General features: G+C 42.5%; 1 long non-coding RNA gene across 1 annotated transcript in view; it reads left to right on the forward strand.

Moving 5' to 3' along the window:
- Nucleotides 1-1,289: 1,289 nt before the first annotated feature.
- Nucleotides 1,290-26,237, forward strand: part of LOC129506027 (uncharacterized) — a 59,782-nt gene continuing 34,834 nt past the window's right edge. The window contains exon 1 of the long non-coding RNA XR_008663668.1: nt 1,290-1,455. This is a non-coding gene — a long non-coding RNA (uncharacterized LOC129506027). The remainder of the gene's footprint in view (nt 1,456-26,237) is intronic.

Here is a 26,237-nt window from a genome sequence, read left to right on the forward strand (position 1 = left end):
TCCATCTCCTGGAGGAGGATGTTGGTGTGGTTGAAGATTTTTTGTGTTGGTGTCTCCTTTACCTCTGCTTGATTCCCAAAAGGCAGGTGTGGGACTTGTGAGCATGAATCCTTTCCCATTATAGGACTTTTATTTTGAGATGTGTATTAGCCCTCAGAACATCTAGAAACCTGAAATTTTGTGAAAATTCAGTAAATGAGTACAATTTTCTCCTAGAGTTTGGCTAAAGTTTTTTTTTTTTTTTTAAATCAGATTCTTTTGTGTGCGAGATCAAGGAGTTACTAGTAAGAACAGTAACAGCACTGTCCTTTTGACACCACTTTATTGTCTCTACATGCTCTCCTTTTCATTTTCTGGTACTTTCTCTCATTTTCTAACCATTAAAAAAGTTATTAAGAAGCACTAACAAATGTTTGTCCAGAAATTTAGAGGATCCAAAGATCTCAATGGGAGCTTCTTTAAGAGCCTTCAGAGAGAGACTCTGTGAGGTTAAGGACTATGACCACCACATTTTACAGTGGAGGAAACTGAGGCTCAGGACAGGCGGGGAGATGATCAAAGGTGAATCTAAGATTCAACTCATGTCTTTCTCTGAGAGGGATTCTTTTCTCACTCGATACAGAGCTGAAATTGTACTACATCATGCCACTTTATTTGTACCCAGATGCCAGGAAATTGCACGCTGAAAAAAGTCCTTACTAAGGCAACAGATAATCAGTTTTTGGTGGGAAAGAACAAATTTGCTTCCTCTGTAGACAACTCTTCTTTGACACATCTTCTAGGGTATGCATGCGAGGGTGTGGGCAGGGTTCTGGAAGGCTGCTTTCTCAGAAGCGACCAAAGGGGCAGGGTGGAAAAATATTCTTACAGAGGAAAGTATCCCCTTTCCACGAGTTCTCAGGAATGTCTCCTACCATAGCCAGTCTCTTGATTTTCATCTGTAAAGGGGTCTGGATTGAAAGGAGCTTTGCACCAAAGTTCAAAAGGTCGCCCACTCACATTTTTCCAGCCCACAGGCCGTTCCCTCCACAAACAACATCGTCCTATGTCACTGCAGCGCTTATCTCCTGTGGCTGTAACAATACCCCGAAGACATCGCTTAGATGGTTCAGGAGTTCACATTTTTTATTCAGTTCCTCCTTTGCCACCTGTGTGCTTTTTGGACCGGCTTCACATTCCCCGGGCCGCGAGAATGGGCTTGGCAGGACCAGTGCCTTCCTGATTGGAAGCTAAGGTTCCATGTGTGGTTGTTCTTAATCTGCGTGTCTAATCTGAGGGCCCCTGCCATGCCCTGCAGGAGCCTTCTCCTGGTCCCCCGGGGCTGCAGCGACTTCCTGCCCCCACAGACCTTGGGTCCCCAGGCCCCCCACCGCTGCCCACCCCGCACTCGCTTCCTTCTTCTCTGTCCCCGGAGCTTGAGCCTGATGGACAAACCCTCGGAATCGGACTCGTTATGTAAGTTTCCGGGTCCCTGAGCTGGGTGACTCAGCATGAGGTGGTGGCCCGCTCTTTCCCAGCCTGGGGCAGCGCTAAGCAGGGCCAGGGCAGCGGCAAACGAATGGAAAACAAGACCAGCTAATGAGGTCCAGCTGAGCAGCCTTCATTCCCAGTGCTGTCTGGTGAGCCCCGGAAACCCACAGGCCCTGAGGGCTGTTGCCAACGAACCCCTGGGTGGGATCCTCCATCTCCCTGCTCACTTCCTCTTCACTCCTCTTATCTCTCTGGCTGAAGATTACAGAAGGTTCACGTTTGGGTTCCTCTTTGCCCCGAGTCTGCTACTTTCTGGGTCCCTGTTATACATTGAATGTTCGTGTTACCCCCAAATTCCTATGGTAAAGCCCTAACCCTCCAGTGTAATAGTGTTAGGAGGTGGGGCCTCTGGGAGGTAATTAGATTGAGATGAACGAATTAAGGTAGAGCCTCCGTGACGGGATTAGTGCCCTCCTAAGAAAAGGAGGAGACCAATGCCCTCCCTGCATCTCCACCCCCCATATGAGGATCCAGCAAGAAGGTGGCCACCTGAGAGCCAGGAAGAGGGTCTTCACCAGAACCCCGCTATCCTGGCACCCTGATCTCTAATCTAGCTTTCAGAACTGTGAGGACATCGGTTTCTGTTTAAGTCACAAAATCTGTGGTATGTTGTTAAGGAAGCCCAAAGACAGTCTCAACTGACCTCGGGTCCTAGGGAGGCTCAGGCAGGAAGTGAGGCTGGTGCATGAGGGTGTACCCTTGGGTGAGGCTCAGCCTGGACCCAACCTCTCTCTCTCCTCTGCCCCAGGTCCCAGGCACAGAGTAGAAAATCGGTTGGAAGGGCGCCTGGGTGACCAACCGAGGCATAGGTCATAATCTCAGGGTCCTGGGATCGAGCCCCAAAGATCTCAGTGGGCTCTCTGCTCAGTGGGTATCCTGCTTCTCCCTCTCCTCCCTGCCCGAGCTCTCTTGCTATCTCTGTCTCTCTCTCTCAAATAAATAAATAAAATCTTTAAAAAAAATCAGTTAGAAACACGGGTTATAGAGAGGACAGACTTTGGCCCTGAATTTGGTCTTGTGCCTGGCTTGCCCTCATTTCTGTCTCCTTCAGGCATGTCGGTGAGTTTTCTCTTCTTTGCAGGACAGGGACAGGTGCTGGCATCCTGCAAATTACTGGACTAGGAGCCAGAGACCTCAGATTCTAGTACAGGTTTGCACTAACCAGGTGTTCAAGGCTAGATGGCAAACTTTCCTCTCTCTGTGTCCCAGGGACTCATCTAAATGACACCTGCCTTAGAATTGTTACTCATTCATTAATAAAAATTGTGTGCTGGCTCTGTCCGGTGTTGGGATATGGCTCTGAACAAGACATCTTGCTCAATAAACAAGCCCCTGCCCTCATGGAGTCTGCATTCCAGAGTGAGGAGACAATTAGCCGGGAAACATGTAAATAAGATAATTACCGAATGTGGCAAGTGCTCTGAGGGAGACAAACAGGATTACAAAATCGAGAGTAACGTGGGGGAGGTGATATTTATTTAAGTCTCCCCCCCCCCCCCCCCGGAAGCTGAGAAAAGGCAGCATTGTCAGCCAGGCAGAAGCTTTCCAAGCAGAGTTATGGGCTAACGAAAGGAAAAACGCTTTACAAAATCTACAGTGCTACACAGATACCCTGTTTAATGTGAGTTAAACCACCTTCATTGCCTGTGGCTTTGCCCCCATGTTCCCGGATCAGAGTCTAGAGTTGGCAAGACTGGCTAGTGTCTGGAAAGCAATGCTAGGACAAGTTAAGTCACGCAGGAGGCCAACATTAGGGATCCTGGTGGGAGAGTAGGGTAGAAAGACAAGTGTCTGGGAGATCGGCTCTCTTTGAGGACGTGATGATCCAGTCTCTACAGAGACCCTTCTCCTCCCTCGGCCTCCTGTCCGCAAATGCTTCAGCTCTTTGTCACCCTTCTTCCAGCATGCAGCTGGCATTTATGGAGCACCTGCTAAGGGAAAGGGATCCTCCCCTCCTCTGAGCAGGAACTCAGGAAGTAACACCCCCTCCTCTATGTCTTAGGCCTAAGGAGGTCACTTCTCCCAGCTGTTCCTGTTTGGGTCCATGTTGGCTCCAGTCCATTTCATTTGTTATTTTGCTCTTCAGCTAGATTCCTTTTGGGAGCCAGTGGGGCTCCAAGCATGCTGTGTTTGTAAATTGATGCCATTAACCATCCAGAGGGGCCATCTAGGGGTTGGAATGTTACAGCGTGTGTGTTCTCTCTCTGGACAAATGCCCAGAGGTACGTGGAGTGGTCATGCAGCACATCCCCCTCAGGGAATCCCAGTAGCAAAGTTCACTGACTGACCAACTGAGCCATCCTCAGCACGGTGGGCACAGTGCAGCCTCCTGCTTTAGATGCTGTCTGCGCATGTTTCCTTAGGGCCAAGAGCACTGGACAGGGAGCCACAACATCGGGGATTCCACCTCCTGGGCTTGGGGCCTGATCTGCAGTGTTATACCTGTTAGTCATGCCCTTTGGGCTCTGACATTCTCCAGTTGTGTAACTTTAGGGGGACAGTGGTTTTCAAACTTTGGGCATCAGAATTCTCTAAGATCCGATGAAAGTCCAGAGTTCTCACCACCTGCTGAATCAGTAGCTCATTGATTAGAGGTGCAGGAATTTGCATTATTAACAGATGTTGAAAAGTGTTTCTGATTGCAAGTAAACTACAGTTTGAAAAACATGGCTGCTTAAAGTGGCTACCACCAAAGCGTGATTCGGTTAATTCCTCCCTTACAAGATTCATGGGGGGGGGGGGGGGACGCCTGAGTGGCTCAGTGGTTGAGCATCTGACTTTGGCTCAGGGCGTGATCCTGGGAACCAGGATCAAGTCCCACATCGGGCTCCTTGCAGGGAGCCTGCCTCTTCCTCTGCCTATGTTTCTGCCTCTCTCTGTGTCTCTCATGAATAAATTAAAAAATATTAAAAAAAAAAAACAAAAAACAAAACCAAGACTTATTGGTGCTCCACAAGCCTTGAAGCCAGGCTTCCAGGGGGCATTCCTGGAGGCAGCATATATCATGACAATGCCTCCCCAGAGGGAGCCCCGGCATGTCACAGGATGCCAGGGCCCAGAGCCTGTGCTCAGTAATGCTGATTGAAAGAATGAAGGGCCCAGTAATTTGGAGAGATGAGAAGGGGAGTTGGGCTAGACTACTAATAATACTAGTAGATGCCACTAGAATGCAAATTCTAGAAAAGTAGGGGCCATATTCTTATTATTTCCAGGGCCTTAGATATACTGAACATGCTGAACAAATTATTGGCACCGCCTATTTCTCTCTCTCCCTTGGGTGAGAGAGAAGGTCCGAAAGTCCATTGAAGTAGACTTACCCTGTTTGAAGGAATTTCCTATTTCCCCAAATACCTAATTTAAATTACCATAGAATCAGCATTGCATGATTAAAAACCAAATTCAGATTAGGACATGAAGGTATTTTTCATACCTAGTGGCTGGGCATATCACCTGGGAATAATAAAATGAGTCATATAATTTCTATTATAATAAGAAAATATGGGGTAATTTATTTCCCTTAAACACCAAGGCCAGAACAGCTGGGCCATTTGGAGAATTCACTAAATAACAAAACTCATAAAAAACAAAGAAACAGCAAATTTAACTGACAATGCAAAACCATTTTACACCCATTAGATGGGCAAATATTAAGCAATATGACAATAGGAAGTGACAACGATAGCATGTGGCATAATAAAAACGCTGATAGACTGCTCATGGTTCAACCCCATTGTAAAAGAGAGGGCACCCAGAAGCACACTTGCACACTTTATGACCCAGCAGTTCCACTTATAGGGAGGTATTCAATTCTTGCACATGTACAAGAGACATCAGAAGAATGTTCGTGGCAGCCTTGTTTTATAGGCAAAAGCCTGAAACAAGCAACCCAACATAGTAAAATGAAGTGGTAACTAATTGAGAAACCATGAGCATCACTTTTCGGTTGTAATACGATATACTTCATTATAATAAGTTTATGTAAGTTTTTCAAACGCACCATCAACTGTAGAAGAATAAATAAACCACTAAGTGGATACGATGTCAAACTGTATAAGCAGTAAAATGAATGAACTCTAGTTGTGTACTAACAGATGAAATCCAACAATACTTTGCTAATTGAAAAAAAAAAAACAAAACCCAAGGCCAAGAAGCATACATACATCATGATTCCCCTGACAGAAAGGCCAATAACAGAGCAAACAAAGCGGGGTGTGGAATTTGCACAAAATGATGTTTTGTTATCGCTGTAGATTCTTTTCCTGGATTTCCCATCCCGTGCTATTTAACTTGAAAACTTCTCATTCTTTCCTTAGGATAAAACGAAAGTCACTTCCTCTGTAATGTCTTCCCTAATGGCTCCAGGTGACCCCCCTTTCCTGATACATCTTTGCTTTACACATACATAATCAGAGCACCCGTGACACCATATTGCAAATATGGGCAACGTCCCAGCCACTTGTGTGCTTGTAACTGGTTCCTAACTGGCTCTTCATGGGTAAGGAATAATGTGTATATACATACATATGCACATAAATACATGTTATTTTCTCAATTTTTTATGCTGTTTAGAGTAGCTACAGATAGGACACACTTTGAGTTTTTACCTGCCTTATTAACATTTTCTTCATTAACTTAAGTCTGACAGTCAACAAAACAAATCAAACATTGATTTTTAGTGTTTGCTGATTTCCATGGTATGAATTCTTCCCATGTAGAAAATTTGGGGTTTTAACATAAAATCATTGAATGAGGAGCTGGACAGAGATGCATGGCAACCCCTGTGTCAAGGAAACCTCTTTTATGCTGTCATTCATTCAGTCCACAGGTATCTGCTGAAGGCCAAGTCTACAGTAATGTTCAGGGCAGGCAATGTCCTCAATTAGAAGAAAATTAATGGGGCTAGCAATAAATAAATGGAGGCAGCAAAGAACAAGAGGATCTGAGAGTGTGGTGAAGGAAATAAATAAGGTGGTTAGTGAAATAAATGAGAGGGGATGACCTAGAGAGACCAGTGACGGCTTCTTTGAGTTGGTGACATCTAAGCGGTGACCTGAAGAATGAGAACAGGTCATCGTTTTAAGGAGCCAGAAGACTATTCAGACAGCAGTGTCAAAGCCTCCGAGGAGACAAAGAGCCTGGAGTATGAGAGGACGACACGAGGGCTGAGAGATAGGAATGTATTTGGTGTTTGGTGTATTTGGATACAGTCAGATTGTGGCTGGATTTTACTCTGACAGCAGTGGGAGCTCATGAAGGGAGTCTTGTAGGCTGGTTTCTATTTTGGGTGCATGGCAAGAACTAAGGACATGTTTAGCCATCAGTTTTGTTCCTAGGTCTGACCCTTAAAATAGACAAAATCACACCATTGGTTTCAGGTTGATTTCTTCTAGGGACACATGATCTCCCTTAGTTCTTGCCATGGTGTACTGAGAGACCATAGTTTGGGAAACACTGCACAAGACAAAAGGGGTCCTCTACCTGAACCCCTTTATAATGCATCTTTTGACAAGTCACAGGGAGGAGCCTAGGAGGAGGGATCAGGTCAAGAAAAAGCAGAAGTTAAGGCAAGTTAACCTCACAGTTACTGTAGAAAAAGTAAAGTCTACACAGAGATGCTAGGCTTCTGAGATAAAAGGCTATTTTTTCCAATGGGGAATCCCTGGTGGACAAACAAAGCATTCTCTCCTCGGCTGCCAAAAAAGCAGAGCTAAATGATGGTTTGTAGGCCCCAAATGAATTCTTAAGTTGCTGTGGCGACTTGTGTCCTAAATCACACCTGTCTACAACAAACCCAAAAGATCCAAACCAGAGGTTAAAAAGTGGGAAAAAGAGAAATTCTTATCTTTTATCTAAAGACAGCCTTCCCAAAGTATGTTCTGAAGAATATTAGTCCCGTATAGTCACGTCATGACAAAAGATTTCCATGGTCCAATGGAACAGGAGGACGCCGTATTCCCATCTTGGAGACTCACTGTGCACATCTGAGAAGTCTTGTTGTCAAGACATCAGGTTAATATCGTTGAACTCAGTCTTTGGAAATAAGGCTGGAGAGCATTTTTGCTTATGACATTGTCTGCTGCACATATTTAGGGTAGCACTGCCTTTGGATACCTTCTCTCTTCAAGGGAGGAATTTTGTTTTGTTCAGGATGGAAACTTCATGGAGGCATGCAAGAACAATCTGATACACACACACAGCTGCCTCCAGCCTCAATCACCAGATTGGTAGGAGAGGAAGTATCCCCAGTGACCGTTGCTGTTCTCTTCCCCTCCAGATGTGAAGCTGCCTGGAGGCACAGTATTAGTTGAATGGGGCAGCATGGGGGCTGCTCTTTAATGGGGTGGTCAGGGTGGGGGGAAGAGGAGGAGGAGGAAGCTCTGGGAGTAGGTGATAGGCAGCCAGGAAAGCCCTGGCCTAGGGAGCATCAAGTGGAATATTCCTCTGGAAATCCTTTTGAACTAAGTGGGTTTGAATGTTGCACCCCTGGTTGCCTAGATCCCATGGCTAAGTGATTTGGTCTTCATTTTCCAGAAATGATTAACATTGCTGTAGTCACCGCAGGTCAGGGGCAGTTTGTCTAACTGTGGTGATGGAAACAAGGAGGAAGCCTCTCCCTGAGTCCCTCAGCAAAGTCTGCTCTCCACTTCTGACTGTTGGTGAGAAGAGGAGGAACATTAAAATATTCCTCTGTTTGCAAGGATTGTTCAGCCTTTTCTCTCTCTTTTTAAAAAAGATTTTATTTATTTATTCATGAGAGACACAGAAAGAGAGAGGCAGAGACACAGGCAGAGGGAAAAACAGGCTCCATGCAGGGAGCCCGATATGGGACTCGATCCTGGGACCCCAGGATCACGCCCTGAGCCAAAGACAGACGCTCAACTGCTGAGCCACCCAGGTGTCCCTATTCAGCCTTTTCTTAAACACTTCTCAGTGTCTTGTATTCTTTTAACGAAACCCCAAGCGGGGGCTAATGGATGATGTTTTCATTAGTCATTCTAATGAAACTGTAATGATGGTATTTTTATATGAGGAAACAGAGGCCAAGAGGCCCAAATCTTTCTGGGGCAGGAGCAGGGAAGGATGTGGTATCTTACCTCCTAATTCACTGGAGACCTCTGATGCCACCTGGCAAGTTGTCTGGGTCCCACATGTCACTTTGAATAAACAAGTTGGCTCTGATAACTAAGTGAGGTTGAAGACTCATGGCCCTGGGATGCAATGCCACTTACACAGCCGCTGTGTTGCAGAGGGGCCACTTTACCCCTCACCCCCACCCACTGAGCCACTCTAAAAAAGCATGGCTTTGTTTGGTGGTTTTAATTTTGTTTTCAAAAGCTTTTCTTCCTCCCTCCCTCCGTCTTTCCTTCTCAGTGAAAAAGGAAAGGACAACAAAATATCACTCGTTTGAGAGAGGCAACAATAGAAAGCCATCAGAATCTGCCCCTGGGAGTAAGGGGAGGGCTCCCTTTCCCATGATGCTGTGTGCATCACAGAATGTCAAAACAAGGAGCGAACTTCTCTCTCAGAGAAGATGGAGGCCCAAAGGTGAGGCTCCTGCTCAGGACTCTTAACCACAGCACTGCCTCCATCTACTCCTTCATGCTGGAAGTTGGAGCAGTATTTATTATGTGATTTCATGAGTTCGATGGAGCTCTCTCTGAAGCATAGCATCACATGACACCTTCTGGAACCTTTAGCAGGATCCATCCATCAGCATCCTGGTGAGGATTTGGCCATCTTGGTCATATTCGTGGGTTGAAGTAGGGATGAAATGAGCAGCCTGCTGAGAAAGGCTGCTTAACCTAAAACTAAAGATATTAAAAACGTGCTTGATGCTTTTCTGAGCACTGAATCACAATTAGTTTGCCAAAATTAGACTGGCTGAGACTTTTATGATGGACAGAGGGAAACTGAGCAGGGTGTGGAATATTACAGGCTTGGAGAAATGTACCGGAACTTGGACATCACTCAGAGCCCTGTGTAACTCCATGTCTCACGAGCCGATGGCCAGGGGTAAATTCTGGGCCTCCCAGCCATGCTGTGGAAAATTGTCTCCTATGAAGGATAGCTATCATGTAATTCAGACCCTGCAGCTGAAACCAAGCCTATCCTTCTTGTTCCTTCTATAAGGATGATCTCCTTATTCATAGTTTCATGCCATTTCATGTGAGCATGAAAATGTCTGTTCTAGATACTTTATTTCTTACTCTTGTGACAGAGGGATATTTTCTTATATGGGCATTTTTATGATTGACAGTGTTATCAAATATCAATTCTTTATAAGCCACGTTCTTAAAGTTTGTATGTAATGAAAGAAACTTAATTATACCTGTGCAATGCTGATAAAAATAATGTAGCATATAGGGATAGAGACACAGAGAGAGTATGGAGTATAGGGATGTAGAGGGCAACAGCAAGGAAAGGGAAAGTGACGTGGAGAGACACTTGGAGAAGTTCTGCAAGTGACGGCATGTGGCTGTTGGGGTTTCTGAAATCTCTAAATCTTGGCCAAGACTTCATGGAATCACATATGTTTTGTTTTCTCTGGATCCAGAGTAATGACTTGAGCTATGAATAGGAATGAGGAAGCTTGGGAAATCGCATTTCCCAGAATAGGGTGTGAGTATATGGTTCACAGCCTAGAAGTATGTCGCCACAACTGGACCCAATCATGCTGGTTAGAACACAACTTGACACATCTCTCACTTACAGTTATAAAGAAGGGTGGCCATCAGAGACATGAGGTTGCTAGGGACATAAATATCGCCAATCGCTAATGTTGGGAGGATTTCAGAGGTCATCGGGTCCCTTCTTCTGCCTCCTAGCTCTCAGACAATGAGTGAATTGGTGAGGGTAGGGGGATGGGGTTCTTGCCTCTGATTTTGTCCTAAATATACCAGAAATGAAGATGATATCCCGGCCACCAAGATAATATCAATCTATTCTAGTGTTTAGTTTTAAAGGAACCAGTGTATGGATAAGCGTGACTCAGATTATTGAGGACACATCATGTTGTGTCTGGCACTTGCTGAGCACCTGCCGTGCACCTTACCTCAGTTAATACTCATAGAAGCCCTAATGAGTAATAACATCTAGAAAGGAGGAATAACTTTCTCTAGACCACAGTGAGCAAGTGGCAGAGCTAGGGCCTAGCACCAGATTTGTTTGATTTCATACTTTGAGCTCCTAACATACCATTCTATGTCCATTATGAAACTCCTAATATTATGAAATGGTTCTCTATGTGTGTTGAATAATTGGTTTTAATTTATTGAACAAAAGACATTTCCCTTACAAATAATAAGAGGGTCATTATTAGGGTTTCTAGATTAGCCTGTAAAAATAAAGAGTACCAAGTATTTTTGAATTTCAGATACATAAATAATTTTTCAGTTTAAATAATTTTAGTATAAGTGTGTCCCAAATGTTGCATGGAACATACTCGAACACTAAAAAACTCCTCTTTGTTTTATCTGGAATTCAAATTTCCTGGATATCCTGTACCTTATCTGGTATCTATATTCATAATGAATGAGACCAAGTTGGTGAGTTTATTCCCTTTGGAGGCCATTTGTGGCTCTGTTCCATGGCTGACCCCTCCCTACTGGGAACCTCTTCATCCAAGGCTGCTGTAAACCCCTTCAGTTCCATGATCCCTCAATGCCTATGTATATCATAGACTATATTCTAATTCGTTTATCTTAAAATACTTTCACTACTCAATGGTTGGTACATACACAAGAATATATATATAACAATTGCTGAGTCAAAGGTTATAGATATGTTGCGCGTTGCAAGATAAGGCCAATTGTTTTCCAAAATGATGGTACAAGTATTACTCTTCTATCCTCACTGCACATAGGGTGTTGTCAGACTTTTAAATTTTTGCTTTTGTGGTGAGTGTGACTGGCTCTCTCACTGTGATTTCAATTTACAATTCCCTGATTTCGAAGGAGGTTGAACATCTCTTCACAAACTCACTTTTTCTCAGATATCTGTTTGAATTCCATGTATGTGCTGGGGTTTTAAAGTCCACTGTTTTAAGGAAGATACTCAGAGATAGTAACTCAGGAAAAGATTTAGCAGAGTGAGCCCTGGACACAGTGTGTACATTGCCTCTTGGCCGGTAGAAAGCTGTGTTTTGTATAGAGCACTACCGGAAGCCTCGAAGTTCCTAGGGGCCCAACCACCACTCAGATCCTCCCTCCCTCCTGGCAGCCAAGTGTTGTGGAAAGAATTTCCAAGCCAGACAGACCTGGACATAAGTTCTATTTCCAAGCTGTGACAACAAGTTAGTTTCTTTCTCTGAGTGTCTGTTTTCTTATCTGTAAAATTGGTAGGGAAAATGTGCCTTGCAGGGTTGCTGTAGTATCCAAAAAGATAACTGCCAGGTAGCTGCTTGATCAATGTTGCTTTCTTTCAGGCTTTTTTTTTTTTTTTTAACTTAAGTAGGCTCCACACCCAGTGTGGAACACAATGTGGGGCTCGAACTCATGACCATGAGATCAAGACTTGAGCTAAGATCAAGAGTTGGATATTTAACTGACTGAACCATCCAGGCACCCTTCTTTCAGGCTTCTTTGTACTCAAGAACCAACTAGAAGAAAAACACCTGCAGGCAATCAATATTCTGTTCCATTAGAATAAATTGCCAGGAATTTTTCATTTAAGATCTTATTTGTGTCAAAGATAAGCCCCAGGTTTTTCCTAAAATCAAGAGTGACTGGATTTTGGAGGCAATGTGACGGGAGGACTCCCTTCCGGGCAATACTGTGAATAGATCATCTGAGAACTATCCACCATCTCATCCTCCTACACCTTCAGAAGGAGACGCCACCACCATCTAGATATCGGACTCAGGGTTTCACAATTGTTAGATAGTTCAGAGTTCTTCCTGATATCTTGCTTAGACTCTTGTTTCAGTATAAACTGTGTTCTTTTCTTTTAAGATTTATTTGTTCATTTTAGAGAGAGAGGATGAGCACACATATGCAGAGTGAGAGGATCTTCAAGTAGACTCCCCAGTGAGCATGGAGCCCAACTGCGGGGCTTGATCTCACCACCCATGAGATGATGGCATGAGCTGAAACCAAGAGTCGGCTGCTCAACCACCTGAGCCACTAGGAGCCCCTTTGCTTTTCTTCTTCTAGTGAGGGAGCACTGCTGTGAAATGGACATTTGAACTACACAGCAGCATCCTATTGCTGCATTAAAGTCCCAAAAGCGGCATCATTGGCCTGGTTCACAAATTATGTTATAGGAGGTTGGGCATAGGCCTGACCTCTTAATTCACATGAGAGAAAACTAAGGGCCAGAGGGGTCCAGCACCTAGCTGAGAATATCACAGCTAGTCAGGGGCAAGAGCTGGGTTTCAACTCAAGTTTTCTGAGCTACAAATTTAGGATTTTTTTTCCTGTTCCCTTTTACTCAGGATTTCCTTTCATTGGACATGTGTCCAAAGGTGACCCAGAATCTTTCAGGCATCTCCAAGGGCCAATTTCAAATGTCTTAGTTTGGGAGTCAGAAGACTCTAGTCCCAATCTTGGTCCTTTTCAGAATAGCTCTTCTGGAGAATATGTGACCTTAAAGCTTTTGTTTACATGCTCTGCATTGGAAGATTCAATTTATCTGTGTCTATACACACACACACACACACACACACACACACACATTATATATGCGAAAATGGAGAGAAGAATTATATAAATAAAAATATATATAACATGAAATATAAATATTTTATAAACATTTATAAATAAAAATGTATATTTATAAATATCAATATAAAATAAAAATAAATAAATATACTTTTTATGGAGAGAGGAGTTCTTCTAACCAATTTTTAAAAAAGATTTTATTTACTTATTTGAGAGAGAGATGGAGAACACAAAGAGGGGGAGGAGAGAGGGAGAGGGAGAAGCAGATTCCCTGCTGAGCAGGGAGTTGGATATGGACTTGATCCCAGAACCCTAAGATCATGACCTGAGCCAAAGGCAGATGTTTAGCCTACTGAGCCACCCAGGTGCCTCAACTTTTACCCAATTAAAAAAAAAAGTCCAGCACCTAAAAAAAAAGGCTAAGGAATTCATGATTCATTCAGTCAGCAGATATGTTTTGTTTTGTTTTGTTTTTTTAATTTTTATTTATTTATGATAGTCACAGAGAGAGAGAGAGAGAGAGAGGCAGAGACACAGGCAGAGGGAGGAGCAGGCTCCATGCACCGGGAGCCCGACGTGGGATTCGATCCCGGGTCTCCAGGATCGCGCCCTGGGCCAAAGGCAGGCGCCAAACCGCTGTGCCACCCAGGGATCCCCAGATATGTTTTTTTAAGATTGTATTTATTTATTCATGAGAGACACAGAGAGAGGCGCAGAGACATAGGCAAAGGGAGAAGCAGTCAGTAAATATTTCTCAATTGCTTACTGTATGTGAGGTACTCTAGTAGGCCCAGAGAATAAAATAGAAATAAAATAAATATAATCCCTACTTTCATGACACTTACATTATAGTGAGAGGCAAATAATAATCAATAAGCAAATAATAACACGTGAAATAACACCTATGACAGACTGAACGAAAAAAAAGCAGGCTAAGAACTACTGATCTAACTAGACTTGCATTTCTCTCTGGTCTTTATGTTTTACCTTTCTTTTCCTGAGAAAGTCAAACCCCTCTAGAAACAGACTCAGTTTCACTTCTCAGTTGTAATTTGAAAGCATGTCTTTAAGTCCCTAAGTCCTCTGACCCTCCTTCACTTGAATAGGGTGGCTTTGTGCAGCCAGGCTGATTAGATTAACCCTTCATTCCTCCCTGCCTCCCAGGCAGGCAGGATAATTCCAGGTCTCTAGAAATGAAAGGCAAGTCTGTCTGGCCAGGATCAACAATGTACTTTCCCCTTGCAGCATCTCCCTCCTGATTACAGCTGCAGTTTGAGCAAGAATACATGATCTGAAAGCCCCAGAAAAACAAACTACCAAGAAATGTTGGCAAATTTTAGAAATCTGTGAATTCCCATAATGAGGATATTGTTCAGATTTTTATCTCAGATCAGGTTTTTGTCCACTGCTGAGTGGATTTTTATATGTGCACATCTATTGTTTAGACATGCAAGTGATTTATACCAGCCCCCTGCCCCATTTTCAATCCTTAATAAACTCACAGAACAATGTAACATTGTGCAACTAGAATTGTTGCTATTTTTGAATTGGTGCTGTCCTAAATTCACCCAAGGAGGTGGGCAGTAGTAAGAAGGGGACCTGTTGAAAGATTTTACAACTCAATGGCAAAGTTGAAATTTGAATCTAGGACATCTGATTTCTGGGTCTCTGCTCTCCAGGTACTAGATTAGATCCAACGGCCTTCCTCAGGTTACACATGCATGAGCACACAATATTATCAGAATGCTGTGGGGTCAGCTGATTAGAATTTTCAGTCCTTACTAGGGAATGTACCACACCACCAACTGAAAGGCCAGCTCTGATTTGGAGAAAAACAGACTTGATTAAACATGAATGCATGGTTGTAACACTTTGAAGTGAAAACAACACACAAGTAAATGAGGGGAAAAAGGCTATTGGGGAAGGTTGTAGATATCAGTTGTAGGGGGAATAGGAAAGATTAATACACAATTAAGGTTACCAGGTCACCATCTAAAGTCCTGTTGGTTGTCCTAATGGGCCTGATTAATTTGAACTCAGCTGACAGCTTCTCTCTTCCATTCCTTTTCTTCCCATCTTCATCTTCTACTCCATTTCTTCCTGCCATCCATTGGCATCTTGGGTCTGGTGGGGAGGTGACATCCCTTGCTCTTGAGAGTCTCTTGGGGATGAGCTTCAGATCATGGTATTCTATCATAGCAAGGAATTAGCTTTTGGGGTCACCTTTGCACAGCATTGCCCTCCTCAGGTCCCCACTGAAGGCTTGGAAAAGTGTCTGAAAGGCTCAAACTGGAGAGAAAATCAGGCTTCCTTCCCAGGGAACTGTTGACTATTTCTGGAAAGCCCAGCCTCAAGGTGTATGCCCATTGCTGAGAAGGTATCATGGCACAGAGCAAAACGCATTAGGGGCAGTGTCCTCACATCTCTTAAGTCTGTGCAGCATCAGTGCCTGGGCTAGGGAGTGGAGCAGGGGGCTGTCTTGGGCTAGAAAAGGCTGAAAGCCAGACTGGACAGGAGGCCCTTCCCTTACAGATATTGGGACTCAGTCAATTCCAGGATTTGAGCTCAGGCCCCCTTAGGCCACATATTCAGTTATCTTGGGAAATGCCATCCACTGAGGATGCTTATTTCTAGGCAGCAAAAATGCTATTACTTCTATTTTGTATAGCTGCTATGTGGATGCCTTCCATCACCCTTGGCCCAGGCAGCAGCGAGAAAGGGTAGGAGTCAGGCATTCGCCATTATCCGTTCACCTTTCTTGTATGCTCTACCTGCTAACGCAGCTCACTCTCACACTCCTCACTCCCCTGGCCCCACCCATATACACTCAAACCCTCCCTTAATTTTCAAGCCATGGCAAGGTTTAATTAAATGCTTATGTGCATTTTCATATACAGTCTGGTCTTTGTATCAAGTGTACTAAGCCTCAGCATTTGCCTAGAGTAAATAAGGAAGTGCTGTTAGGAAATTCATTCCTTGTGATCTTAGTGCTTTCTTAAACTGGACCAGTACCTTTTGTTATTACAGTTGTTTTTTAGTGCAGTGCACAGAAGGCTTGCTTTTCTGACTCCTTCTTTTGAATGTGATTCTTTTGACATGCACCCCTAGAATAAATTTCTACCCTTTCTCCAATCAATGGGACAAATTCATGTGCCAGTTTAGGCTGATTCACCTGCCCAGTGCTGTAAGCAATTTAAATAGGGCCGCCTTAATAGCACTTCTTGGGCCCAAGTACGGGGTTATACTCTACTCAGGAATGTGGTCCTGGCACAGAAACTCAAAATTTCTTTACGGATTTGAGGAGTGCATCAATGTAAGCAGACTTAGAGGAGGGGCACATCTGCAGGCTTGGAACCCTGCAGACAAATTCCTGTCCAATGCCTAGGAAAGCCTGTTTTCTGGCTAAAGTCTTAGGGAGACCAGAAATTCTTGCGATGTGGGTTTTAGAAGCTGGAGCTAAGGGTAAAGAAGAGGGGAGCAAGCCATGTGCTCAGGAAAAAATCATAGGTGACATTCTTGAGGTTTCCTCTCCTTCTCACCCCTTATAACCAGTCTGCGACCAAGCCCATCAGTCCTGTGTGTCCTGAAGTCCCTTACACCTATTTACCTTTACTATCATCCCCCAGCCAAGCCTCTACCTTCTCTCACGTGGTCAACCAGATGACCTCTTCCAGGTAGTTTTTGTGCATTTTCTCTTGCTGCTTTCTTATTCATTCTCCAGGCAGAAAATGGAGAGATCTTTCACAATGGCACGCTAGATCGCAGCACTTCCCTGCTTGAATCTCTTCATCAGCTATCCACTGTTGCTGGAATTGCATCAAGTTCTATTCCAAGGCCTGCAAGCCCCACGTGTTTTAGTTCTGCCCACCCCCCTTGTCTTCCCACAGCACCCTCTTCCGTGATCATTGTTCCACTGCCACACGGGAGAACATTGCCAGCTAAGCATTTGGATGCCTTGGAGCCTCTGCTTCTACTGCTCTCTGCCTGGATTGCTCTTGCCCACTCCTTCACCTGGCTGGTCCATTTTTAGGTTGCAGGTATGCACTCGAGTGCTCCTTCTGTGAGAGGCCCCAGATGACTTCCTTATCTAAGTAGCAACACTTCCCATCCCTACTCTTCAGTTGCTAGCTCATCACCATTATTTCAATGCCAGCATTTATTATAATCTAAAGTCACTATCTTTATTAATCTCTTTCCTTATTTTCTTACCTTCCCACTCATAGAGGGATGAGAGACATTTCTATTTAGATCTGTGCTCTCCAGTACAGTAGCACTAGACTCGTGTGGCTGTCGACAACTTGAAATGCAGATAGTCTGAATGGAGATGTGCTTCGAGTATAAAATATACACCAGATTTTGAAGATTTAGTGTGAAAATATATTGATACATGTATGCTGATTGCATGTTGAAATGATAATATTTTGGATAATTGGGGATCCCTGGGTGGCGAAGCGGTTTGGCGCCTGCCTTTGGCCCAGGGCACGATCCTGGAGACCCGGGATCGAATCCCACATCAGGATCCCGGTGCATGGAGCCTGCTTCTCCCTCTGCCTGTGTCTCTGCCTCTCTCTCTCTCTCTCTCTCTCTCTCTCTGTGACTATCATAAATAAATTAAAAAAAATTAAAAAAATATTTTGGATAATTAAGTTAAAGAAAATATATTCTAAAATTAATAACTTTGTGTTTTTAGGTTTTTTTTAATTGGAGTTCAATTTGCCAACATATAGCATAACACCCAGTGCTCATCCCATCAAGTGCCCCCCTCAGTGCCCGTCACCCAGTCACCCCCACCCCCGCCCACCTCCCTTTCCACCAACCCTTGTTCATTTCCCAGAGTTAGGAGTCTCTCATGCTCTGTCAATCAGAGAAGGACAAACATTATATGGTCTCATTCATTTGGGGAATATAAAATATAGTGAAGGGGAATAAAGGGGAAAGGAGAGAAAATGAGTGGGAAATATCAGAGAGGGAGACAGAGCTACTAAATGTGACTACTAAAATTTCTAAATTACATGCACGGCTCACATGATATTTCTATTGACCAGTATTAATCCAGACCACCATTACTCTCTCCAGTGGGTACAAACATTTGTTTGTATTGATGGTTTCTTTGCTTCCACTTTCTCTGAAATTTACCAAAGATGAGTGGCTTCTAGGATTGTCAACTGTTCTTCATTGTTTTGTTCTATTTATTGTTCTATACTAGGAGAAAGACAAAGAAAAACTCAATACTAGCAACATCAATGGAAGAAGCCCCTCCACCCTTTGGCCCCTCCCTAGCCCCAGCCATCCAGACCCTAGCAGCAAACTGAGGAAGGCAAACCAGGGATAGACTGTGGAAGGACGGAATGGGCAAGTTTCAGCAGCCAGAGATCTTTCCTTAGGCCAGGACAGTGACATAAGCAATTCTCCCAGAACTGCCTTGACACAAACAATAAATCAAGTAAACAAGGCAAAAGGTCACTGGGACCCATCTCCATCAATGTGGGCGTGACTCTCCCATAACCTAGGAGCCAAGATGCTGGGGGAGGAAGTCTTCTCATTCACCAGTTCACATCTTTCTGCTTGTATGGTGGGAGGAACTGCAGAATTTGCAGAGTCAAAGTGGGGTAGGGGAAAGGATATAACTCTGGGAATTGGAAAAACCCATGTGATTTTTTTTTCCAGCTTTCTTTTTAATGATTTCTGGGGACAGAAGAGGATTAAAACTTCAAGTTATGGAAGAGTAAAAACTCATAGCTACCTTATCAGTGGAGTTCATCTGATTAATCCTGGGGATCTTAGGTCACAGTTCAGTCCAACAAAATTCACTGAAGTATGGAGAGTTTAAAAAAAGATTTGAGCCAGAAATTTTACCTCCATTCCTTGGATAGTGGGAAGGAATGAAATAGGGTGAGAAAGTGCTTTGTTCTGGGAATATAAAAGCTCCTGGGGCCAATGGAGTTGCTCTCTTCACAGATCTGAGTTTTCTATTAGCCTTACTTCTGGCTCTGCTCAGTCATTCATTCATTCCACAAATATTGGAGCCCTATTAGGTGTTAGGCCTTTGGTAGCACAATGCATTGAGTACAACATTGAACAAGATATACAAGATCTCCAACTTCTTAGAACTTAACATTCTAGTTGAAGAACAGACTGAAAAGTAAACAAAGCAATAGTGGAATTACTAGATTCTATGGCATTTACCTAGAGAAAATGAAAACACTGATTCGAAAAGATATATGCACCCTATGTTTATTGCAGCATTTTAGCTAAGATATGGAAGCAACCCAAGTGTCCATGAGTGGATGAATGGATTAAGAAGATCTGATATATACACAGTGGAATATCACTCAGCCACAGTAAAAAATGAGACTTTGCCATTTGCAATAACATGGATGGATCTAGAGGGCATAATGCTAAGTGTAATGAGTCAGAGAAATACCATATGATTTCACTCATGTGGAATTTAAGAAACAAAGAAAAAAAAAAGAGAAACAACCAAAAAGCCAGATTCTTAAATATAAAGAAGAAACTGGTGGTTGCCAGAGGGGAGGTGAAAGGGGGGCTGGGTGAAATAGGTGAAGGGGATTAAGATTACACTTATCATGATAAGCACTGAGAAATGTATAGAATTGTTGAATCATTATATTGTGGACTTGAAACTAATATGGCACTATATGTTAATTATACTTGAATTTTAAAAAAAGTGAACAAAGCAAATGTAAACTAAGAAGTTCTTTGAAGCAATTAGTAAATGCCAGTAAGCAAGAAAGTCCTCTTTGAGGAAGTGACATTTAATCCCAGATCTGGAGAGAAGGATTACTCACTGCCTCTTTCACATCTTGTGGATTTTATGATGCATTTATTCAGTCATCAAACACTTACTGAATGTCTTTAATGGTCAGGCTTAGTGTTGGGTAGTACCAAAAAAAAAAAAAAAAAAGTGAGTAAGTCAGGAACTCTGCCCCAGAGGAATTCATCAAGTGGAGGAGACCTGACATGTCAACAAGAAGGTGATTGCAGGGTAATTTGATACAGCAGAGCTAGATGATCCCTAAGGGGCATTCCTATGTCTAAACATTCTACTGTCTAGTAAGTTCTTAACGTATGTTTAGTACTTTCCGGATGATCATTCTCCAAGGATCTTGTAATCTAACCTTAGGTAGCCAGCATGTGTATTTGATCATTTAAAATCTCAGAAAACAGGCTGTAGCAAATTATTTGTATATTTTCAGATCAGCCCCTATCTACTCAGAGATCATTAAGGCTTTTAAAAATCCAACAGGCCTAGCACCTCTTCCTTATCCATTTTTGGATCCCATCTAGAGTGCGTACTACCTTTGTGCGTACTACCTTTTCTTTCAGGGTCCCATTTGAAGGTCTGGAATCAGGATTTGGCCACCATTTATCCATTAAGGCTTGAGCAAGATGCTTCAAGTCTCAGGTACCTTGTCTGCATCTATATAAACTGAGGTCTACTCTGAGTTGCAGGGAAGCTGAGATATATCACACTGGAAAAATTAGTTGATCTTCCAGAAGCAAATGCCATAGTGAGGTTTCTCTTGCTATGGACTTCTAGAGCTGCTGACTGTCCTCTGAGAAATTACAGATATTGCCTTAAGATCTTTAAGCAGGGAAGAAAATGCTTCATTTGAATAATCAGGTGGGTGGATTCCCCACTTCCTCCTTTTATCTCTTCTCTGTAATAACCTGTCATCCCAATCATTCTATGCCTATGATTTTCTGCTGAAATTGCTTCCTTTAAATTCCCCAGTGACCTCCATTTTGCCAAATCCATATTCACTTGCATCTGTGGAGTATCAACATCTCTTGAAATTCTGTCTTCCTTTGGCTTTTTGGGACACCCTTCTTCCTTGGTTCTTCTCCTGTATTTCCAGCCACCCATCTTTTAATCTTCAGATCTTTTGGCTGGCCTTTGAAATGGATGTTCCTCTATTCTCCTTGGCTTTCTCCTTTTCTCACTCTGTTCGCAATTCTTGTCATCAATAACCAAGATCATAGGATCAGCTACCATATAAACATGGACTGGGTTCTCAAAAATTGTATCAGGCTCTTATCTCTCATTTGACCTTTGTTAATTTTATTTTTTTCTCATTTGACCTTAGCAATATGTCTTAAGCTGCCTGCTAGAACTACATTGGATGAACTCAATCCCTAAACCAGTGGTTCTGTTATCCCTGTCTTGGGGATTCGGCATTACAAAGAACCTGTGGGTTATTTGGATTTATGCTCTCTGTAATGGCTTTCATTCAATGGAGAAATATTGATCCCTTACTAGATCCTGGGCCCTGGGCCATGTTCTGGGGGTACACAAGGGACTGGGCGCTTAGAGACAGGTAAATAACCAGAGAAATGCACTGTAGGATATCATCAGATGGATAAGTGCAAGAGTAGAAGTGCATAGAAGATGCAGGACATACAGAAAGCACAGTAGAGGGACTGACTGGGAGACAGAATCTGAAGAGTCTTACTTGACGTAGTGACAAGGCCTTCTAAGTGGCTTCAAAACTCATTCTTCTATTGAAATTTTTTCAGGTCAGTTATGTGTGCTGACTAGAAAATTTGCAAAAAAAGTTGTTTAAATTTACAAGTAAATTTGTTTATCCAACTGAGTGTCAAAAACCAAAAGTGAGCATATAAAGCTTTAATACGTACATCATCTATGTTTTTTGGGTCCAAAAGTTTGAGTTTAGCTTATTTCTGGTTTTGCTTGGTAGACAAAGGAACTGCTTATTTAATCATATATACCTTACAAATGTGCTATGAAGATTAAAGATATTAAAAATATATTATAACACATGTTGAGTATGTTATATATTAGAATATATTATTTTATATATTATTATATATTGTGTATCAAAACATATATATATTTACAAAGATAATTATAGGAAGCATATACAGCCTTTTGTACTGTAAAAATGCCATGATTGCCATATTTGCCAAGTTTAGGTACCATCCTTTTTTTTTAAGATTTTATTTATTTATTCATGAAAGACACAGAAGGAGAGAGGCAGAGATTTAGGCAGAAGGAGAAGTAAGCTCCGAGCAGGGAGCCCGATGTGGGACTTGATCCTGGAACTCCAGGATTATGCCCTGAGCCAAAGGTAGTTGCTCAACCACTGAGCCACCCAGGTGTCCTTAGGTACCATCCCTTTTGAAAGGCAAATGGGAATGGAATCCCTATGACCGACAAGAAAGGTATAGTATTGTCAGCATTGAGAATAGCATGTAAAAGGCATGAATATGTGAACCAAAAAGCCTATCTGAGAAAAGAGAAGCAGAGTGATATCGATGGGGTGTAAAGTACAAGGCAAGGGGAGATTTGGCAGGAGATGAACCTGGAGTGGTAGGTAGGAGCCCCATCATAAAGGGTCTGTAATAATAAGACCAATAATAGCTACAATGAACAAAGTACACTTTACCTACAAGGCCACTAGTGCTTCATGCACCCTGTGTTATTATTCACATGCTACAGCAAGTAACATGAGAGGCTACATATCTGGTACGGTTTAGCTGAAATTCATTCCCAGGATTCTTAGCTTCCACAGCCTCCACACACATACACAGGTCGTTTGCCATACACCCTGCTACATGTACATGACACTAAAATATCCTTATCTTACGGAACTCTTAATGTAGCACAGAGTGGGGAAGCCTGGATATGATGGGTTGAGTGGGAAGGGGAAGATGGCCTCTGCACCTGTTTGCAGGGTCAGGAACTAGAACAAAGCCACCTTCACCACCAGCTGGTGGTGGGCTGGGTCTTGCCTACTAGAGCAAGCTGCTACCTCTGGGTGGTATGCAGTTCTGAGGTTAAGTCAAAGGAGTTTTATTTCTGTAATAATTCTGTCCCTTGGCTTCCCACACCCTCCTAATCTATTTCCTTGCTGCCCTCCTTCTCTTTGCAAATCATCTTTAACACCATCCAAATTTGACCTCCTTCACTTCTCTACCTAATAAAATCCTCCTGCAGATCCTCATTGACTTCAGGATAAAGCCCAATTCTTCACACTCCTTTGCTGGCACACAAAATGCTTCCTAGAGAGCGTCTTGCCCACCCACTTTGGCTCTGTCTCCCACCTGTAACTAGGCTCCCACACTACATGGTCTACTATCCCACACCTCTGTGTCTTGTCTTTTCAGGTCCTGAAATTCCTGCCTCAAATCCCTGCCCTAATCTGCCTGGGACTGTTTTAGAAAGCTGGATTTTCCCCCGAGCTACATACAAAATCCTCTTCTCCCCACACTACCGCCACTGCAACCGCATTCTTTGAAAATCTATCTACTCTTCAGGATGGTACACATATCACTTCTTCCAGGAAGCCTAGCCTAACTTCCCCAGGCTGGGCTAAAGGTCTCTCTTTGGTTCTCCCAGCACCCTTATATACACTGTGCTATCTATGCACCTGTTATTACTCTCTTCTAATTGGGAGTTAAGGTCAACTCCTAGACTGGCTTCTTCCTAGTTACTTGTCCTTAGGCAAATTACTAAACTCTTGATACCTCAATTTACTCATCTATAAAAGGGGGTGAAAATAATCTCTACTTTTTAAAAAAAATTATTTATTTATTCATGAGAGACACACACAAAGAGAGAGAGAGGCAGAGACACAGGTACGAGAGAAGCAGGCTCCATGCAGGGAGCCTGACGTGGGACTCGATCCCAGGTCTCCAGGATCACACCCCATCTGGAAGGCAGGCGTTAAACCACTGAGCCACCCAGGGATCCCCATCTCTACCTTTTAAATGTACTATGAAGATTAAGATATTAAAAATGTTAATAATATATTATAACACATATTAAGTAATATATTGGAATATATTACTTTATATGTTAAAATGCTGTCTACAATGCCTTGCATGCTATAAGCACTAAATAAATGTCATTGTTATTATTCTGCCTATTAGTATTGCCCATCCATACTAGACTCTTAGTGCCTTGAAAGCAGTGATTTATTCAATATTTAGTATACTATCTGGCATTTGGTGGGCATTTAGTAGATATTTGGATCTATATCTCTCCTCTTTTTCATTGTTGACTTTGCCACTTGAAGTCCTCAATCTGATTTTTTTTTTCTTTTTAAAAATTGAGTAAGATGAGAAGAAAGGGAAAAAAAAGATATTTGCATTTACTTCCAGAGATTTCTCAGCCCTGGGCCGTCATCAAGTCCCCAAGGGACTGCAGGAAGATGTTATTTCTATAGATAAGAGAGCATTGGCATCCACCCTAGTCTTTTCCACTGATCCACCTCCTTTATTCCTTGCAGAGAACCCTCCTGCTTTTACTGCCTCTCTGTCTACTCCTGGGATCTTTGAAAATTTTCAAAGAATATGGTCGTAGCGGTGGTGGTACGGGAGAAAGAGCTTGTATGTAGCTTGTATGTAGCTTGGGGGGGGAAATCGACTTTCTAAGACAGTCCCAGAAGAGATTAAGAAAGATGAGGTTATATATTTTCCCTAAGGGCCTGAAGGCTTGGAAAGCCTTATCTGAACAGGAATATCCATCTGATCCTGTAAGGCCGAGGGAGTGATCACTCCTGTTTTTGCTGAGCATTTGAAGTCTGGAGAATAGGGAGTTCATTCATCAGATAAGGGCTCAGGGTGGGTGAGGAGCTGAACTGGATGAAATATTTACTGTGACTATATCTTCTAAGCCAATCTAGTGTTAACTATGGCACAAAAGAATTGTTTAAATCCTGATTTGTGATTTTATTTATATAAAGGATCATGCAAAGATACAAAACAATGAAATAACTTTGAATGAGCTGTCTTTATTAAACAAAAAAGAAAAAAGTGCAGTTAAAAACATTTTAGATTTCGTTTGTAATTTTGTTTGCAAAATTACACAATAAAAAAGGTTTAGTTCAAGATTTTGCCCACTTTTGCATTAACTTATCTGATATTCTTGATTTCCAAAATTTCTTGTTTTTTTTTTTTAATTTTTTATTTATTTATGATAGTCACAGAGAGAGAGAGAGAGAGAGAGGCAGAGACACAGGCAGAGGGAGAAGCAGGCTCCATGCACCGGGAGCCCGACGTGGGATTCGATCCGGGGTCTCCAGGATCGGGCCCTGGGCCAAAGGCAGGCGCCAAACCGCTGCGCCACCCAGGGATCCCTTTTTGTTTGTTTGTTTGTTTGTTTGTTTTTAATTTTTTATTATTTTTTATCAAAATTTCTTTAATAATTCTGGCTATGATTGCAAATATATCTTCTCACTCAGAAGCTTGGTTTTTTTTTTTCATTCTTTTTACAGTGTCCTTTGATGGACAGAATATTTACATTTTCAAAAAGGCTGTGTTATCACTCTTTTCCCTTATGGATAGTTTTTTTTTTTAAAAGTCTGCCTATTCCAAGGTCATGACAATATTCTATGGTCTTCTATAAACTGCATTGTAGAAGAGAATGTCCAGATAGTTAATACACCATGAAAAAATACTCAGTGTCATTACTCATAAGGAAAAAACAAATGAAAATTGTAAAGAGGTACCTCTCTACTGGAAGAGCTAAAAATAAATAAATCCAGCAAAAATGTATAATACTGAATGTTAGAGAGGATGTGGAGCATCTGGAATTCTCATGCCCTGTTTGTGGGTGGGTACATTGACATAGTAAGTTAGTACAATCACATGGGAAAAATTTTGAGCATTATCTACTAAAGCCAACATATGCTTACCCTGTGACTTAACAATTTCATAAGTTAACACACAACAGAAAGGTATAGACATGAGCACCAAAACACAAAGGTGCTCACTGCATTTTTAGTCATCATAGCTCAAAATTGGAAACAACCCACATGTCTTTCAATAGTAGAATGGATAAATGTATGTAGCATATATATTCAATGGAATACTATCCAGTAATGAAAAAAGACCAAACCATTATTGCATGTAAAAACATAGATGAATCTCATCCACATAATTTTGAGCAAACATAGCCAGACAGAAAAGAGAACACACTGTGTGACTGTGTATTTATATGAAGTCCAAGAACAGAAAAACCTGATCTAAGATGGAAGAAGTTGGGATACTGGTTATCTTTGGTGG

Source organism: Nyctereutes procyonoides, unplaced genomic scaffold (assembly GCF_905146905.1).
Source record: "Nyctereutes procyonoides isolate TBG_1078 unplaced genomic scaffold, NYPRO_anot_genome, whole genome shotgun sequence".
Lineage (NCBI taxonomy): Eukaryota > Metazoa > Chordata > Mammalia > Carnivora > Canidae > Nyctereutes > Nyctereutes procyonoides.